Genomic DNA, 7,279 nt, shown 5'->3' on the forward strand with positions numbered 1-7,279 from the left:
TAATTGAAATACGACAGTAGTTATACAGGGGCGATCTCGGACCATTTCAAGATCGCTCGCCACCTGGTGGTGATCTTGGAAAGTAGGTCAAGGTGACGTGGCGGTGACTTTGGGAATTAGATCAAGATGAAAGTTAAATGACACATGGGCGATGACCTTGGAAATTAGGTCAAGATGAAAATCGCGCGCCACATGGGCGGTGACCTTGTACATTAGGCAAAGACGAAAATCGCGTGCCACGTGGGCGGTGGCGGTGACCTCAATATTCAGTCATTGACTCCATTAATTTTCTAGATCCTCCGAGGTCAATGCCCCCATTAATTTTCAAGGTAATTCCAGGTCATTGACCCCATTTTTGGGACATAAAATTACATTTTCAATGTCATCACAGATCATTGACCTCATAAATTTCCAAGGTCATCCGGAGACATAGACCTTACTTTTTTTCAAATTACATTTTCAAGGTCATCCTTGGTCATTAGTCCCCATAAATTTTCAAGATCATGCGAGATCTTAGTCACCGTTTTGTTGAGGTGTCAGCGAGGGTGTCAGATTACATTTTGAAGGTCATCCGAGGTCATTTCCCTAATGTTAAATTACATTTTAACGGCATACGAGGTTATTGACCTTATGGTGATAACTTACATGTTCGAGGTCTTCTCGGGCCAATGTCCTCAATTTATTGTCGTTTTTTATAACATTTTCAAGGTCATCCTTGGTCGTTGGCCCCATAAATTTTCAGTCATGCGAAGTCATAGTCACCGTTTGGTTGAGATGTCGGATTACATTTTGAAGATCATCCGAGGTCATTGCCCCAAAGTTTTACATTTTGAAGGTCATCGAAGGCCATTGTCCCAATGTTAAATTATTACATTTTTAAGGGCATACGAGGTTATTGACCTTATGGTGATAAGTTACATGTTCGAGGTCTTCCAGGGTCAATGACCTCAATTGTGGTTTTTAGTAACATTTTCAAAGACATCTAAAGTCAATGACTTCAATTGCGATGTTAGAATCAATTTTCAATGTCATTCAAGGTCAATGGCCCCATTTTCGTGTTAAAAAACTTCAATGGCATACAAGGTCAATGACGGCATTTTTATATGGTCGAATTACATCCAAGGACAATGAATCCAGATTTTTAAGGTCATAGGTCAATATCCTATTTTTGTGGTGTTCAATTACATTCTCCAGGTAATTCAAGGTCAATGAACCCATTTTTGTGTGTATCAAATAGCATTTTCAAGAGTGGTGTTAAATTACATATTAGAGGTAATCGAAAGTTGAAGACTCCTTTATGTGGCGTCTAATTATTATACTCTCACGGTCATCCAAGATCAATGAATTTTTTCCGTTTCAAATTTTATTTTCAAGGTCATCTAGGTCAATGGCCTCGTTTTTTATGCAGTCTCTAATTACAGTCTCAATGGCCTCATTTTTATGTGGCGTATAATTTCATTCTCAAGGTCATCCGAGTATGTGGTGTCAAATTACGTCATAGAAGTTCAATGACATCATCTTTTGTGGTAGTCAATTACATTCTTGAGGTCAATGTCCCCATTTTTGTGGTATCAAATTACATGTTCGAGGTTATCCAAGATGAATGGCCTCATTCTCAAAGGCATACAAGGTCAAGGACCCCATTTTGTGGTATCAAATTACACGTTTGAAGTAATCCAAGGTCGAGGACCTAATTTTGTTTTGATGTCTAGTTACACATAAGGTTAGCCAGTCTGTAATGTCATCTATTTTTATTTTCAAAGTTATTAGAGGTCAATGACCTCATTTTTGGCTGTATCATAGTGGAACCATTCAGCTCTAATGCCCTTGAAAATAAGATATAACAAAAATGAGGCCATTGATCTCTACTGATTAAATATGACACCATAAAAAAAATGAGGACATTGACCTCTGGAAGCAATCACCTTGACCCACTTCCCGCAGGTGATCTTTATCTACTTTCCAAGGTCATCGCCAGGTGATGAGCGACTTTAAAAGTTTCGAGTGCGGATTTGGTACTGGTGGCCACAGAGACAGGACAGGATTCAAAATACTATGCCCTTTAAAACCATTAAAAAAACTTCTGACTACTCTGAAAAGGGCCTAAAATATCCTCATAAGGGCATAGCGACGTCTGGAGAGGATCCAGAGGACTCTAAAAAAATTGAAAAACTACAACCATCTACGAATGACGTATAAAAAAAGCCTACGAGGGTGGTGTGTTGCTCTGGGGAAACAATATTTTATACACGGTCATTTAGATATTATTCTCTATATATCTGTACCTTCTTGAGAGGACAAGGAGGTCCAGGAGGTTACTGAAAGGAGGTTTCACGGAACGTCTTGAGCAGAAGGAATCTGTGGAGAGGTGTGGTCTCGAAACGACACGTTTTAGTAGTTTATTAGTCGAATATGAATTTTCAACACTTTACTGGCAAATATAATTGCTACGGCACTACCCCAGTGATTTCAGTAAAAGGGGAGGTTTCGATCATAATCGGGTTTATTACGCGTTTAGCAGTCGATAGTAAAACGGAAATTCGAAACACAAAACCCAGTGACCCAACTCTTTAACCCCGACACCATCAGTTAACCCTCCGAACACGTTCGCCTGACATCCAGACCGCCGTGCCTCAAACATTCCGCCATAGACCATTCCTCATTAATTCCCAGCGCTCCCCAAAATCGAACCGGTCAATTAATAAACCCCCGCGAAGCCTACTAACCCATAAATTGTAAAATTCGACCGAGAACATAATAACTAAATCTAAAAGGGACTCGCCCTAATTTCGACGAAACGCACCCTTTATTATATTCGCGTGTTTTCGGGCAATAACCGTTAGTTTGCTAGTAAGCTACGTATAGTGTTAAAATAATTGCTGCTAAGAGGCATTGTAATTGTGGAAAGTCCGCAATAATTTTGATTTAATTGCTCGCTAGAAAATAGGATGATAATTAAAGGGAAAATGGCGAATCTAATTCGCTTCCGTTTTGTTTTCAGGTGAGTCCCCCACGCCGATCGGCTTCAATCAGGGTGAGTAACGCAACCTCCCATTAGAAAAGTCGAAGGGAGGATATTATAAATACGTCTCTGCTCTTCGGACGATTACGTGAATGTGGACTCATTATTCTAGCCGTAATTGCGGACGCTTTGTCCTCCTCAAAGCTTTTGCCTATTGTGTCCGGCCTATACGTATTCTCAAGCGTTACCTATTCCCTTTGTTGTACCGTCGCAATTTAGTCGTCTTTATTTTTTTATCATTCGAGACGCGAACGCTGAACGGAGACGTACGCGATTTATCAAAATGTCAATTTTATGATAGATGGAAAAAGGTTTCCTCTTTCGATTTCCAGAGCAGAATACTTTTTCAGGCCATTTCCCTTTCAGGAAACGAGTTTTATAGAATGTTTCATTGTCTCCACCTTGTATTATTGAGTTCGCTCAACAATCTAATTACCTATTAGATCGAGTTGAGTTGCCGCTCGATTGCCTTTCGATCGGTACGTCTTGTTCTTTATTTTTAGGGGGTCAAACTGCGACGTATGCAAAATGGGGTACTAAACATAACATTGCCATGCGAGCATTAACATATCTTCATCATGCGAAGTGTGTACAAAGGGAAACGTTTTGAAAACAAATGGCTGTATAATACATTCCACTGTTTTATCAAAAAAGTTTGTAAATGAAATTATGCATACCAACTTCATGTACTTAACGCAGTTAAATATGAGTAATGACCGATTTTTACACCAAATGGACCTCAACAAAAAGACCCTCCGAAAATTCCAGAGCAAAATTAAATGTATTGCATATGCTAACACGAATATTTAAATCGGAGTTTTAACGATTGTAATAATAATGAGATTTATAATTTCATTATTATTGTTACGTTCACTTTGGGCAAACGCGACAAAATTACCTTGGATAAGCACAAGGTAAGATTAGGAAAAGTAGTTGGGGTTCTTATATACAAGCACAAATAGGCAAAGAAAGGGGTCCGTGAAGTTGGAGTGTCGACTTGAAAGGAATTAAGTTCCAAGTATCTCATAATTGTGCGCCCATTTTGTGCTAATTTGTGCTGCTAATTAAAAATTTTGTGCTCATCAGGTTAATGAGTAATTCAACTTCTTCTGATTACACTCCAACTTACGCTGGAGTGTTAACATCGATATTTTCAAAATTTTCTTTTACTATAATTTTGTGCTAATTTGTGCTGCTAATTTAAAGTTTTGTGCTCATCACGTTAATGAGTTAATTTTTTTTTCTGATCACACTCACTTCACAACTCGCACTGTACTGTCGTCAACATTGGTAATTTCAAAATTGTTTATTGCATTAATTTGGTCTTATTTTGTGCTAATTTGTTCTGCTGATTTACAATTTTGTGCTAGTCACGGTAGAATTTCAAATTTTTTGGGATGTGCAGCCAGCTTCTCACTGTAGTATGGAACGCCGTTTTACTTTTTATTACGAAAGTTTACAATGTAACATTATAAACAACAGTTAATTTTATTTTCCGATTGATTATGTTTGTTGTTTTTATGTGAAACATTAAATATGTTTGTTTAAAAAACTTCACTTAATTGAAATGATGTATGAATTATATAGCAATGTGTATAACGAAAGTTTAACAATACAAATCAACAAACGAATACATAAACGAACAGTAATATAACTAACTAGAACTAATTCAACAAACATAAAAATTTATTCATATTAAATCTGGGATTAAAATTATGAACAAACATTTTAATTCAACAATCATATTAATTCAATTATTAAAGTGTTGTACAAATATTCCCAACAATCATTTTAATTCAACAATCATATTAATTCGTGCTGTTAAAATCGGAAAGCATTATTTAAAATGATTGTTGAATTAAAATGTTACATGAATTAAAATGTTTGTTGATAATTTTAATTCGTATCTGTGATTGTGCGGAAGTTTCAGGAACTATCCTTTAGTGTATTTGGGTACGTGTATACTAGCGCCTAATTAAAATTATCAACAAACATTTTAATTCATGTAACATTTTAATTCAACAATCATATTAATTCAACAATCATTTTAAAAGATTCTTTTACTACGTCTAACAATAAAAATTTATTTGTTTGTTGAATTAAAGTGATTGTTGAAAATATTCGGCTTCAATTTTCAAATCGTCGAATTTATATGACTGATGAATTAAAATGTTTGTTGATAATTTTAATTCCACATTTAAAATGAATGAATTTTTATGTTTGTTGGACAAAATCGTTTTATTAATCGAAGTATTTCTTGCAATTCAATTTAATTGTTTGTTATTAATTGTTTGTTGAAATACAGTTTCATATACACTCATTCAATATAACAATATAATTCATTTCACATTTTTATTAAGTAACATTCTTTTAACAATCATATTTAATACGTAAGACAATAACAACAAACGTAAAAAGTAGAGGCATACGATTGACTGTTATTTAAAATGGCACATTGTAAAATTTTGGAATAAAATTGTACAAATATTTTCAGAGAACATTTTAATTCAACAATCATATGAATTCATGCTGTTAAAATCGGCAAGAATTATTTAAAGTGATTGTTGAATTAAAATGTTACATTAATTAAAATGATTGTTGATAATTTTAATTCGTATCTCTGATTGTGCGGAAGTTTCAGGAACTACAGTTTAGTCTATTTGACTACGTGTATACTAGCGCCTAATTAAAATTATCAACAAACATTTTAATTCATGTATCATCTTTATTAATCAACATTTTTTTAATCAATCTCTTAATACGTAAGATAAAAACAACAAACGAAAAATTTAGAGACATAAGATTGACTGTTATTTAAAATGATACATGATAAAATGTTGGTATAAATACTAAAACGGCGTTCCATACTGTAGTATCAAAATATATATAAAATTTCAATAATAAAATATTCACGTTTTGTGCTAATTTGTCCTGCTAATTTAAAGTCTGGTATTCATCCCGTCAATGGGAAATTCAAATTTTTTTTCGCATGACTCACTTGAGCTAGGTGGATATAATTGCCATCGCCATTTTGTGGACAAAATTTCATCAAATGTTGACATTTTAGATAATTTTAAACAAATTTTAAAGAATAAAATTTCCCGTCAGTCTGTACGTCAGTACGTAGCTATGTACAGGGTGGCCAACTAAGAATGCGTGGTACTGTATCTATCCATCGTAGAGGCTTGCAGTAAAAAAAGTTATTACTAAAACGGCCACGAGCAAAACCTGAAAAATATTTTTAAGTTTCTGAAATGACCGCTAGGGGGCGTAACTGCAATCTGGAATCTAAAAAAGTGATTTTTCTGTGAATTCCGCTATATTAACCTAACAAAAAAATGTCCGGTCTTTGAAGACAACGATAATCTGAACCTTTTTTGTTTGACAATTTTTCCTGTATCTCTAAAAATGAAGTGGTGGGGGGTATTCAAAGGTTTCCGTAAAAAACATCCTGTATCTTCGAAACGACTGAGCCGATTTTAACAAACTCGGGTAAATTGAAAAGAGTTATTCTTCAGCTAAAAATATTATAATATTTGAAGTTTTGTTAGTGTCACATATCGCCGCTTGAGGGCTTTTTTCGACATTCCGACAGAAATGGTTAATTTTCTCAAAAAAATTAAATGCGTTGGTTTGATTTTTTTTTTCATGAAAAAGTAGCTAAACGATGCCTAAATAAGCTCACGAAAACCGCATCTCGATATCTTGTTCCTAACCTAAAATTTAGGCCAAAGAAAATTTTATTTTTTTAAGCTAATCTTTCCGGAATTATTTTTATTATATGTATAATTTGTGGCCCTAAGGTGGATCGATTTAAAACAGGAAGCTTTTAATGTGCTCAAAATGCTGGCCATCACGATATATTATATATCGGCATCATTTAGCTACTTTTTCATGGAAAAAAATCGAACCAATACATTTAATTTTTTTGAGAAAATTAACCATTTCCGTCGGAATGTCGAAAAAAGCCCTCAAGCGGTGATATGTGAAACTAACAAAATTCAAATATTATAATATTTGTAGCTGAAGAGTAGCTCTTTTAAACTAACCCGAGTTTGTTTAAATCGGCTTAGCCGTTTGGAAGATACAGGGTGTTCCTTACTGAAACTTTTGGATACCCCCACTACTTCATTGTTAGATACAGAAAAAATTGTCAAACAAAAAAGGTTCAGATTATCGTCAACTTCAAAGACTGGACATTTTTTTGTTAGGTTAATATAGCGGAATTCACAGAAACATCACTTTTTTAGATTCCAG

The sequence above is a fragment of the Photinus pyralis genome, unplaced genomic scaffold (genome assembly GCF_008802855.1).
Source record: "Photinus pyralis isolate 1611_PpyrPB1 unplaced genomic scaffold, Ppyr1.3 Ppyr1.4_LG7, whole genome shotgun sequence".
NCBI classification, from domain to species: domain Eukaryota; kingdom Metazoa; phylum Arthropoda; class Insecta; order Coleoptera; family Lampyridae; genus Photinus; species Photinus pyralis.